This window comes from Schistocerca serialis, chromosome 5 (assembly GCF_023864345.2).
Source record: "Schistocerca serialis cubense isolate TAMUIC-IGC-003099 chromosome 5, iqSchSeri2.2, whole genome shotgun sequence".
Lineage (NCBI taxonomy): Eukaryota > Metazoa > Arthropoda > Insecta > Orthoptera > Acrididae > Schistocerca > Schistocerca serialis.
Window position 1 is genome coordinate 398963303 of NC_064642.1, and position 13650 is coordinate 398976952.

Genomic DNA, 13650 nt, shown 5'->3' on the forward strand with positions numbered 1-13650 from the left:
AAGATTACCATATTCCTGTACATAGCCATGAAGAGAAATGTATAGACACTTTGTCAAGTGTCAGAGATATGTGAGAATAAGATTAACGTACCAAGACCACAGGAACATTAGATTGTCAATTGTAAACAGCATCCAGAATGAAGTTAAGTAATTTCTATGCTTTTTATTATTTTAATAAATGTGTGTGAAAATTAATCAAGTTCTGTTTAAAGTTGGTCACCGTCAATCTGCTACTCTAAGCGTGCAAGTGGAATTTCTATCGTCTGACCTAACGGCAGAAGATAAACACGCCACGATAACACCACGAGACATAGTGCTGACACTCGCCTACTTCGTTAGAGCGACAAGTCAAATAATCTGATGGTGTGTGTATCGAAGTACAGTACGCACACCACAAACAGACATTGATTTGCTGAGTGCTAAAGCAGCTTAAGAATTTGATGCCACCTTTGTCAACTTTTAACAATTTCACCTCCTTCCTTTTCCATCATTTTTAAATGACAGATATCACAGTCCAATGAAAAATGTTTTTAATTGATTTTGTGAGGTAATAGCTTAATATCACGGATTATTTGGGCACTGAATCCCGAAAGGTAACAAAACGATCAACCGCGGGTGATTTGTGTGGCGTTTAAGCCGTGCGGAGGACGCTGGCATTCCGCTGAGCTCCTCTCGTGGGGTTTCTGTCATTATCTCTAAAGCTCTGCGGGTTTTCGCGAATTGCTGTTGCAACTGTAAGGCGCCTGCGGTATGACACTCTACGGTGGAGTTTAGTCAGTTTGTCGCACTCGATCCAGCTAGGCCGCCCAAGCAGTTTCGAAAGCTTTATGCACGTCCGGGATTAAACTGATCTTGTCATTACTAACTTCTGAAACGTAGCAGGGTGTACAGACGCCGGTGGGTCGTGTGTGTTACGATGCTCCATAAAACGGATTTGTCACCCTTCATAGGCTCACCCAGATCGCACGTTTTCGGCACGCAATTTGTTGAAAATGGTGGTCTTAATCAGTTACCCGTTTCGGGACATTGTGACTACATTGACAGTATTTGTTAAGCGCCGCAGGATACACAGTTGCCGACATGGCGCGTGACTTGTGAAGCTCCACAATGAGCAAAGAGCAGTGGTTGCACTGACTAATATACAAGGTGAAACTTCCTGGCAGATTAAAACTGTTTGCCGGACCGAGACTCGAACTCGGGACCTTTGCCTTTCGCGGGCAAGTGCTCTACCAACTCAGCTACCCAAGCACGACTGACGACCCGTCCTCACAGCTGTACTTCTGCCAGTACCTCGTCTCCGACCTTCCAAACTTCACAGAAGCTCTCCTGCGAACCTTGCAGAACTACCACTCCTGAAAGAAAATCTCATTCTGAAAACATCCCCTAGGCTGAGGCTAAGCCATGTCTCCGCAATATCCTTTCTTTCAGGAGTGCTAGTTCTGCAAGGTTCGCAAGAGAGCTTCTGTTAAGTTTGGAAGGTAGGAGACGAGGTACTGGCAGAAGTAAAGCTGTGAGGACGGGGCGTGAGTCGTGCTTGGGTAGTTCAGTTGGTAGATGACTTGCCCGCGTAAGGCAAAGGTCCCGATTTCGAGTCTCGGTCCGGCACACAGTTTTAATCTGCCAGGATGTTTCATATCAGCGCACACTCCACTGCAGAGTGAAAATCTCATTCTGGTAATATAAAAGGTGTTTGTTTTAACCTGAAAGAGCAAAATATCTCTAAAACGAAGCATCGATCGAAAACAATGTTTTAAGTGAAAAGTTAACATTAGTAAAGCTGACATCTATCTGTGCTACACCACGCCACCTCCTAACCGCTCCACCTGTGGAGGCAGGGCCTACTTTGCATTCTGAAATGGGAGCGACCCAATTTTTATTGCACATTCAGATTCTACGCCGCAAGGGTACGTACGGTTTACTCAAACCATTGCTTCCCATTCATAGCAGATGGCGCAGTAATCAAGAAATATCAAGCGTGGCTGTTTTTGCAGTTAAAGACCGACACATCAGATTCTACATTTCATTTACTATGTAAAGTAAACCTCTGTGCTCCAGCGGTTGTTACTGATTTTCAAATGTTACTTGAGTGTTGCAAATGTGATTGTAGATATAGTCTTCTTCAATAACAGCCCTCTGCAGCCCTCGAGTGAAAGAACTACAGTTCTACAGTGATTTTCGTCATTTGTAGCAGTGATTGAATGACTCGATGTAGACTACTCTAATAAAGGAATTGAAAGTGAACCACGTATTATCCAGAAATAACACTCAGAGCGACACATGGCTTGCCAGCCTAATAGGTGTTTTCTCAAAATCATCCAATACTATTGACAATGAAATAAAAACTTTAGCCAGTAATATACTGCAGGAGACTTCGAGTCGAACCATCGAAAGAGTATATCGGCAATGCCTGTAAAAAAGCGATCATATAATAAAAAACATGAAAAAATCTCCTTTCGTTAGCAACCAACATCAACTTCCTTATCACAAATACGCAACCACCTGAAACATCTCAATCAAGCACATCTAAAGAACTCCCGTCTTTGTAAGTCCAAACTTGTTTCCGAAAAACCCTCACTATCCCTACATGCACAACAGGTACATGAGTCCAAGTCAGTACCACTCTCCATCCCGCACCCGCCATGCTTTTTCTAAGACCCCATAAATTACTCTTTCAGCTCTCATCCTACAGATCCATAAATGTAATGCCTGTCTTCAGCACAATCTTTGAAAGCAACCTCAGCCATTGAATCCAGCGGCATCTAGCAACATATCTAACGAATTCTCGACGTACAAAGTAGCTTTTGCCCCAGCTACTCAGTATATGATCAATTCCTTTACCGCATCCATCTCAGCTCTTACGAAAAATCTTTTTTTTTCGTTTCTGTTAACTTACAAGAAACGTTTTACTGGATTGGTATACCAATCTGCTCTTCAAGCGACAGTCCTACGTCCTCTTTATTAACTATGCTCGCCTTCTACATTCGTACCTCTATCACCATCATATGTATATCACAATAAGATCTACCGACTATTGGCGAGTTTTGTTTCCTACCCACTATATCCTGAACACAGCAGTCCTGACACATCCATCGACCATTCAATTTCTCCAGTTTAATGAAGAGTCCCCCTCCCTAGCCACCAGACACCCTCTCCAGCGCTCCAATAACTTTCTTCATTGTTATCTGAATCTCTGGTTGAATAACGTAACGAATGAAACACCCTACGTAAATCTAAAGAAAAAGTCACTCGGACGAATTGGCGATTCAGTCACTTTAACTTCCATCTCTTAAGCCCACTCATTCCTCTCAACCACACTGTCAAGTGTTTGGTACTAAACCTTGGTAGAAAGCTAACACAGAAGAAGGAACATATCCTCACGAATCCAACACAAATCCTGAAACTGACTTAACCTGCTAAAACTGCTTACAAGTTACTTCTGCGATACCTATTCTTCCTTTATTATCCCAGTTACAAATTCCTCATTTGTCTTGGCCAAAACTATGCCAGTTCATCCAGATACTCGTACATGCCCCTTATAAACTTTGCAAGTGTACAGTCCGATCAAAAGTATCCGGAAACCTATCAGTAGACACTAATATGGGATGTGCCCAACATTTGCCTTAATGACGGCTTGAACTCTGCTGGAGACACTTTCAGTGAGGCAACTGTATATGTGTGGAGAAATGGCAGCCAATTCTTCCTCAACGGTCAAATCTATAAAAGGTTGTGATGTTGGACACCGGGATCTGGAGCAAAGTCGACGTTCTGACTCATCCTAAAGGTGTTACATTGGATTCAGGTCGGAACTCTGGGCAGGCCACTCCATTTCAGGAATGCTATTGTTCACAAGCCATTGCCTGACAGATGCTGCTTCAAGACAGTTAGCATTATGATGCCAATACAAAGAATAATCGTCTTCGAACTGTTCCTCTACTTGATGCAATAAACAAGACTGTAAAATGTTTTCGTATCGTTTGTCATTTAGCATTTTCTTCAGCACAGTAAAGTGACGACCCTCTAAACATCAAAAATACCTCATACCATAACACTGCCTTCTCTGTACTGTACTGTACTGTACTGCTGGGACTACACATGACGGCAGGTAATGTTCTCCAGTCATACGCCAAACCTAAATCCTTCCATCGGATTGCTACGGGGGTAGTGCGATTTATTACTTCAAATCATTCATTTCCAGTCATCCAATGTCCAGTGGAATCGCTCTTCAGAGCACCTCCAGCGTCGCTTAGAACTGATTACGAAAATGTGTAATTTATGGGGAGTTGCTTGTACTCCATTCTTTTTAACTCTTTACGCGCAGTCATAGTGCCAGCTGGAATGCTGGTAGCATTTTGTAACTCACGAGTGATTCCTTCAACTGATTTCTTCCAATTTTTTACGGTCACCCTCCGCACTGCTCGACGATGTCTGTGCGTCAGTATGCGAGTTCTGCCTGGTCATGATTTAGCTGTGGCTGTTCCTCCGCATTTTCGCTTCACAATTGCCAACAGTCGCCTTGGGCATCTTTACAAGGGCTCAAATGTCCCTGATGTCTTTATTACTCAGGTGGCATCCAATGACTAGTCACTGTTCGAAAACACTAGTTCTCCTGAGTCGCTCTTGTCCTGTTAGTGGTTCTATTATGACAACACGTTCGTGACATCTAGTGGTCGGTTCCGCATCACACAGGGGTGGCCAGCTGTTTTTGATCAGATAGTGTAAGCACAGTACATAATGCTAGTAACTCTTGAAAGGGTAGCAACTGAGGACAAAATAGAATTTAAAAAGAATTCAACAGAGATTGGGTTCAAATGGCTCTGAGGACTATGCGTCGCCTAGAACTTAGAACTAATTAAACCTAACTAACCTAAGGACACCACACACATCCATGCTCGAGGCAGGATTCTAACCTGCGACCGTAGCGGTCGCTCGGTTCCAGACTGTAGCGCCTAGAACTGCACAGCCACTCGGGCCGACAGAGATTGGGGAGCATAATCTTGGAGATTAAAGTGTTTATACAAACCCCAATAATACACCATACACCATATTCCATAGGCACACGTTACTGTCTCATAGCAATAAAAAAGGGCTTTGTTGCTTGGGGATGTTCATGACACAACAAAACCAGAGCTCTTGCTGGAAAGGACACCTCGATTTTTACAAGGTTGTGCAGCGAGCCGTTTTGCTGTGCTTCGAAGAAGCAACAGGAAAGCAGAAGCGGTTTACGCTTACTTCTTCTCTCTTCTGACAGTCGCAGAAGGGATTGTCCCAGGGTTCTGTCCGATGTAAGGGAGAGGAACTGAATCTTTAGTAATCAGAAACAGACACGACCAGGAGACACTGGCCGATCGAACAAGGGTGTCGATGACGAGTCACCGAAAACTACAGGAAGACAACTGCAGTGATGGACGGACAACTGGCACAGCCCGGCAGAGTAACAAGTTCGGAGGGTGAACCATATCGAGAGCCTAGACTTAGCAGTATCAAGAACCAAACAACGATGAGTACAATGCGAGAGCGCAGTCGGAGCACGACTGAGGATCAGGCCCCTGCGCTGCTAGACTTCTAACGCGGCTAGGAGCGCCGATAGGTGGGGCCCGCGTATAGCGACCACTGAGGGGGCGACAGCAGCGCTCGGAGATTTTAAGAGCGCCTCCTAGCGGCTGTCGTCTGGGTCCATGCGTTCTGGCGGGCTTTCAAATTCGTCAGGCTCCCTTCGTACGATGCTAGTTACTAGATTTCTCTTCTTCTAAAATTCTCGAAATCAGGGGGCCTTTTCGATCACTGGCTAGACCGCAGAATAATATTGACCTTAATACAAGATTGAAAGTGTATCCTTTCTTCCTCAACCAGTTTCCACATCCATATCTTGAGATCGGAGGTAGGTATACTGGCGTTCACTACAGGCCCAGAAATATTGGATTCCTTCGCCAAATGGTCCACATTGTCATTGTAAACTAATCCTATATGATCTGACGCCCAGAGAACAAACTAGACAAAACAGGAGCGGCCTTGGAAAGAAATCGTTACGGCATTCAGCGTTTCATACCGGTGCGTCGGCAGCATCTGTTGACAGAGCTGTGTACAGTCTCAAAAATGGTTCAAATGGCTCTGAGCACTATGAGACTTAAACTGCTGAGGTCATCAGTCCGCTAGAACTTAGAACTATTTAAACCTAACTAACCTAAGGACATCACACACGTCCATGCCCGAGGCAGGATTCGAACCTCCGACCGTAGCGGTCGCGCGGTTCCAGACTGTAGCGCCTAGAACTGCTCGGCCACTCCGGCCGGCGCACAGACTCAACTGAAACGTTACAAAGTAAGGATAGAACAACGGCTGGTGGCAAATTTTGGCATATTTTATTCATCATTAGTTTTGCAACAGCGTAGTGGAAAGTGAACCACTATTGCTTTGGTCTCTGAGACATGTGCCGTCAATACATGAACTTGCACGCACGCACTGTGTCGCCCGAAGGATTTATTTCCAGAATTACTGCACGTTCAGTATAAGTTTGAAGGTTTATTTTCGTAAACTAAACTAGGACTCATCCGTGAAGAAACGTATCCTCCATTCAATTAGGCTGCATGCGGCAAACTATCCACTGTAAATGCTCTCTATTGCACGTGATGATTGATTGGTTAGTTGGCTGATTCTGGGGAGGGGACCAAACGGCGAGGTCATCTGTCCCATCGGATTAGGGAAGGATGGAGAAGGAAGTCGATCGTGCCCTTTCACAGGTACTATCCCGGCGCACATGATGCATATACTACCCGACCAAAATATTATTACATTTGACCTCCCGTGGCCATTATCGGACACGTCCGGTGACGTAACAGTAAAAAAGTGCAACGGTGATTGGGGATAACACAACGCACTGTCAGTGCCTTCAGTATAGCTATCCGAATAGTATCAAGAGGTTCAGCGTGTCTTCGTGAAATATCACGATAAAGGCTCACGATAAGCCGACCGAAGCGCCATCTCCCCGAGGTGCAATAATATTGTGGTCGACTAATACGCATGGTCCCCTCTCGCACATACGACCTTCTTGAAAACATTCAAACTGACAATTTTAAATGCATGATAGAATATAAAATATTATGAAGTGATATAAATGACACCATAGGCGCATAGAAAAGTATAATGATACAAATTTTAAAAGATTAATGAACACATTAAAATAAGGAAACAAAACGAAAAGGTGGTAAAAGCCTCTAAATAAGAAGCTATTAGCTTAAAACGAGTATCCCAGAATAAAACGTAAATGAACAATAAACTTCTTGCTGTAAGTGATAGGCACATACTATTCAGTGGCTGTACATTTACCATGATTTATGAGAAGTGTGGGCCACTTTTAAAGCCACCTTCTTAACATTTCTCTATTTTTTGTTAATCCATTCTCGAAGCTTTTTGAACTGATGAGGTAGACATGACATTAACTTTTCTTTCGTAATCTTTAGTTTTACATATATTGACTTCCAGAGAAAATTGGTGCGATAGCAGTAGATGCGACATGATGTTCGCGTGTTTTTTGACCACCGCTTCTTTGTGTGTTGTCCTCACTTTGCTTCAGTGCGAGTATTGTCAACGTAGATAGATCCAAGGTCTCAGCTGATAGCTTCGCTAGTAATTAATCTCTCCCTTCCACGATTGCATCTTGAAATGACTGTACGACGTAATAGTATCTCGAGATACTGTGAGCACACCGCAGTCTACAGACATGTGGGAAAATTGTGTTGGACTGACAGGAAGATCCTTGTTAATTTAAGGAAACTGAATTATTTATATAGGATTTGAATGCCACTCTTAACGAATGAGAGTCCGCTGCCTTAACTGCACCAACTCACTCGATCAGTGACAACTGCAAATTTTTTGTGTAACATTCCGAAAATAAGAGATACTGTGTCGAGAATTGGTAAATAGTGCGTTACAGAATGGTTGGAGAGGGTAGCGAGGTAGGCTTGCATCAAGGGCGCAGTCACAGAGGCAGAAAAAGAAAGCACTGTCAGACTTAAGAATGATTGGTATTTGGTCTTTCGAAAGAACAGACACCACGCAGATTCAGCAGCCGTGAAACACTATACGGCGTGAGGCGTACCGAGATACTCCGTGCAGTTGCGATGACGCTGTGTCCCGGATGGCGCAGTCATGCACCTGCCTAGTAAGTACGAGATCCCGAGTTCGAATCCCGGTCCTGTACACAGTTTCGCTCGTCACCGCTGATTTCGCCTAGTGTCCCGCCGCAGCTGGTAGCAGTGATCCCACTTCAATTTACACATAGATTTAAGTGTTAACTGGGATAGGTACGTGACCTCTTCTACCCCTCATGTTCCGTTGAGTCAGTGTGTAAGTCCGTGGCGTTCTTCCATAAGTGTAATAAACACAACATGTACACATAATAGAGATTTTAGTCATCAATAATATGTTTTCCTTCACTATTTGCAACAGTCTCCCTGTTGTGCCATGCGTTCATACTGCGCGGTCGCCGCACGTAAGACGCGACCACCGCCTTCTCGAGCACCGTGTGCCAACGCTCCAGTACTTCAAAGTACTCACAGTGGGGGCTCCACAAGAGATGCAGCAATCATACCGCTAGAGTCGACGGAGCCAATCAGAATGCACCCCCACGTGATTTAGTCGCGTCATCGTGGCAGGAGGGGGAGTCGCCTGGCGGGCCTCCTGGAGAATGGAACAGGCCTCCTCCCAGTCGTGACGCTGTTACTGTGACAGTGGTTACGGGAGATGAACTTTGGCTACGGACCTGGACACGAGTGATTGTGCTCAGTTATGTTTCACCTTGTTTTCAGAATAAATCTTTTGAGTTGTAATTAAATCCGATTTTCCATTTCGTAGTTTGTACCTGGGACACAACACTCCCTATCCTGGATTAACTTCCCGATTTCGTGACTGGGGAAATCGCGTGGTTTCGAGGCGAAGAACTCGTCGAGCCATGTTTAGAGTACCTTTTCATCCGAAAAGGAAGTTCCTTGAAGGATGTTCGGTAGAGAGCGGAAAAGATGAAACTCTGAGGATGCAAGATCAGCTGAACAAAGTGGGTGCAGAATGACTTCCCAACCCAATTCCTGTATAGTGTTTTTTGTCATTCTAGCAGGATACGGCGGGCGTTGTCGTGGGGTAGCATTATTTCACGCATTCTTCCTGGTCGTTCATGGATTGCGTCTGCAATACATTTCACTTGAGCATGCAAATTTCGCACAATCATAGGATGATCACAGTTCATCATACACTCCTGGAAATGGAAAAAAGAACACATTGACACCGGTGTGTCAGACCCACCATACTTGCTCCGGACACTGCGAGAGGGCTGTACAAGCAATGATCACACGCACCGCACAGCGGACACACCAGGAACCGCGGTGTTGGCCGTCGAATGGCGCTAGCTGCGCAGCATTTGTGCACCGCCGCCGTCAGTGTCAGCCAGTTTGCCGTGGCATACGGAGCTCCATCGCAGTCTTTAACACTGGTAGCATGCCGCGACAGCGTGGACGTGAACCGTATGTGCAGTTGACGGACTTTGAGAGAGGGCGTATAGTGGACATGCGGGAGGCCGGGTGGACGTACCGCCGAACTGCTCAACACGTGGGGCGTGAGGTCTCCACAGTACATCGATGTTGTCGCCAGTGGTCGGCGGAAGGTGCACGTGCCCATCGACCTGGGACCGGACCGCAGCGACGCACGGATGCACGCCAAGACCGTAGGATCCTACGCAGTGCCGTAGGGGACCGCACCGCCACTTCCCAGCAAATTAGGGACACTGTTGCTCCTGGGGTATCGGCGAGGACCATTCGCAACCGTCTCCATGAAGCTGGGCTACGGTCCCGCACACCGTTAGGCCGTCTTCCGCTCACGCCCCAACATCGTGCAGCCCGCCTCCAGTGGTGTCGCGACAGGCGTGAATGGAGGGACGAATGGAGACGTGTCGTCTTCAGCGATGAGAGTCGCTTCTGCCTTGGTGCCAATGATGGTCGTATGCGTGTTTGGCGCCGTGCAGGTGAGCGCCACAATGAGGACTGCATACGACCGAGGCACACAGGGCCAACACCCGGCATCATGGTGTGGGGAGTGATCTCCTACACTGGCCGTACACCACTGGTGATCGTCGAGGGGACACTGAATAGTGCACGGTACATCCAAACCGTCATCGGACCCATCGTTCTACCATTCCTAGACCGGAAAGGGAACTTGCTGTTCCAACAGGACAATGCACGTCCGCATGTATCCCGTGCCACCCAACGTGCTCTAGAAGGTGTAAATCAATTACCCTGGCCAGCAAGATCTCCGGATCTGTCCCCCATTGAGCATGTTTGGGACTGGACGAAGCGTCGTCTCACGCGGTCTGCACGTCCAGCACGAACGCTGGTCCAACTGAGGCGCCAGGTGGAAATGGCATGGCAAGCCGTTCCACAGGACTACATCCAGCATCTCTACGATCGTCTCCATGGGAGAATAGCAGCCTGCATTGCTGCGAAAGGTGGATATACACTGTACTAGTGCCGACATTGTGCATGCTCTGTTGCCTGTGTCTATGTGCCTGTGGTTCTGTCAGTGTGATCATGTGATGTATCTGACCCCAGGAATGTGTCAATAAAGTTTCCCCTTCCTGGGACAATGAATTCACGGTGTTCTTATTTCAATTTCCAGGAGTGTATTTCCCAGGTCTCGAATGCACTGATGTGGATCACTGTAGATTAAGGCGTTTCAACGATCTTCACCAAACCCTGAAAGTCTTCCTGAACGTGGAGAGTCACTAATGATCCTCCTTAAACGAGAGAACCATTTTCTTGTCGTGTCTGTCCAATGGCATTATTCCCATACACAGCGCGATTGTTTATGGCTGCCTACGCTGCTATTGAACTCGGACAGAAGTATATGTCGCTACTGTTCCTATATCTCCACTTAGCATTCCATTTTCTAGGTCCACAGCTCCACTCACTATCTCCAAATGACAAAATGACAACATTTAAACTCAGGTAGCAATAGTGCACTACAAATGAAAAATGACAATCGATAAATGAACCCATAGCAAAGCGGAATACCAACATGCAAAAAAAAGCGCTACGGACTTAAGCACCAACCGATATGTTTCTCCCACGAGAAGACGTTGCCTTGCTTTGTCAAATGTTCAAATGTGTGTGAATTCTTATGGGACCTAACTGCTAAGGTCATCAGTCCCTAAGCTTACACACTACATAACCTAAATTATCCTAAGGACAAACACACACATACCCATGCCCGAGGGAGGACTCGAACCTCCGCCGGGACCAGCCACACAGTCCATGACTGAAGCGCCTCAGATCGCTCGGCTAATCCCGCGCGGCCCTTGCTTTGTCGTAGTGTCACTTTTACAGTGTTATTTCGTCCACGTAACACGAATTCTGTGGCAACAGTGCGTGCGCTTGGTGCAGACAGTTGCCGCCAAGACTGCTCGCATATGTTTAACAGTTGTGTTGATACTTTGCTACAGTACCGTAGGATCCCAAAGCTCGGCGACGTGGTGCGTAACGAAATATGCTATTTCCCCGAAATTTTCAGATATCTGCCGGCTGGGGACTTGAGCGTAAACGAGAAAGAATTCACGAATAAGTCGGCCTTCTGTCACGGATTAATAGTATTAACGGAGTAGTTAGTTTTTATGCTTTCACTGGACGGTCAGCAACGGTCAGAAAAACTTGTAAGGGCGTTTCAGTGTAGGTTATTCTGAGAAATAACTGTCAGGGGAAAAAAATTCGATTTGTTGCCACGTTTCCGAATTAACTAATATTGAAGGTAGCCAATCGTGCCGTTGCGAGCGCAGATTCAATCGGCCCGCCAGATACAATTAGTGTCATTGTTCTTATTATGTAGATGATAGCTTGCGAGAAAGCTCAGTCTTTGGCTTGGGTTCCATCCTCACTATCGTCCCACACCCAATTTTTGTATCATTCTCTTGTTAGGTTTTGGCGAACCAAATAAAGCACACTTATGTCTCTGGCGGGCCGCTTGAATCTGCGCTTGCAACGGCCTTATTGCCTAAAATCAATAATAATTAACTCGGAAACAACACAACGTACCATTTATTTCATAACAATTATTTCTCAGCACATCCTACCCTTTAACACTCTTACGAGCTTTTCAGAATGTTACTGACCATCTCACATACTCTGTGCGTTTAAGTTGAATACGTCGCGCGATCTTACTGCGCCTTGCCACGGTTCGCGCGGCTCGTCCCGTTGGAGGCTCGGGTCCTCCCTCGGGCATGGTTGTGTGTTGTCCTTAGCGTAAGTTACTTTAAGTTGGATTAAGTAGTGCGTAAGACTAGGGACCGATGACCTCAGCAGTATGGTCCCATAGTACCTTACCACAAATTTCCCAGTTTCTACGTTGAATACGGTACTGGTGTAAACAAACACGCACGCCACCACTGGTTGTTGGCTGAGTTGCTCAGGGATCTAGTGTCGTAGTAGGTATTTTGTTGTTATTGTAGTCCGAATAAAACTCTGATACACACTAAAGCATATAAAGTGCAATGTACAGTAGATGCTATAAACAATAATACAGCCGGTTCTAGGCGCTACAGTCTGGAACCGAGCGACCGCTATGGTCGCAGGTTCGAATCCTGCCTCGGGCGAGGATGTGTGTGATGTCCTTAGGTTAGTTAGGTTTAATTAGTTGTAAGTTCCAGGCGACTGATGACCTCAGAAGTTAAGTGTTCAGAGCCATTTGAACCATTTGAACAATAATACATAGATTTTGTTTTACTTTCAGTTCTTTTAGAATTTTGTGTACAAATTGTTATTTACTTATGTGAGGTCATACATATGAATGCTAAAAGGAATCTGTCATACTTTCGTTACACGATAAATGAATCAAATCTACAGGCCGTAAATTCAGCTAAATAGCTAGGAACTACAATCACGAACAACTTACATTTTCAAGAAAATATAGAAAATGTTGTGGGGAAGGCGAACCGAAGACTGCGTTTTATTGGCAGAACACCTAGGAGATGCAACAGATCTACTAAAGAGTTTGCGTGCACTACGCTTGTCCGTCCTTTTTTGGAGTACTGCTGTGCGCTGTGGAATCCTTAACAGGACATCGAAAAAGTTCAAAGAATGGCACCACGTTTTGTATTATCGAGAAATAGGTGAGAGAATGTCACGATCATGATGCAAGATTTGGGGTGGAAATCATTAAACCAAAGGCGTTTTTCGTTGCGACGGGATCTTCTCACGAAATTTCAATCGTCAACTTTCTCCTCCGAACGCAAAAATATTTTATTGACGCCGATCTACAAAGGGAGAAACAATTATCATAATAAAATACTGGAGAACAGAGCACGCTTTTTCCGCGCACTGTTCTGTGTTGGAGTAACAGAATTAATGAGAAGGTGTTCGGCGAATCCTCTGTCAGGCATTTAAGTGTGACGTGCAGAGAAGCTCTGTAGATTTAGATGTACTTTTACAATTTACTTTACAATGGTACAATTACTGAATTGCTGTGTACAATATTTCTCATCAATATAATTTATTTAAGTAATATTTTTCAATCTTGCTTCATTTTAATAAACCTAGTTACAAAATTACAAAATTGGGTAAATCTACATGCAAAAGAGTAAGAGAAAATTACTATGCAAATGGTGCCGGAAGGGGCGAG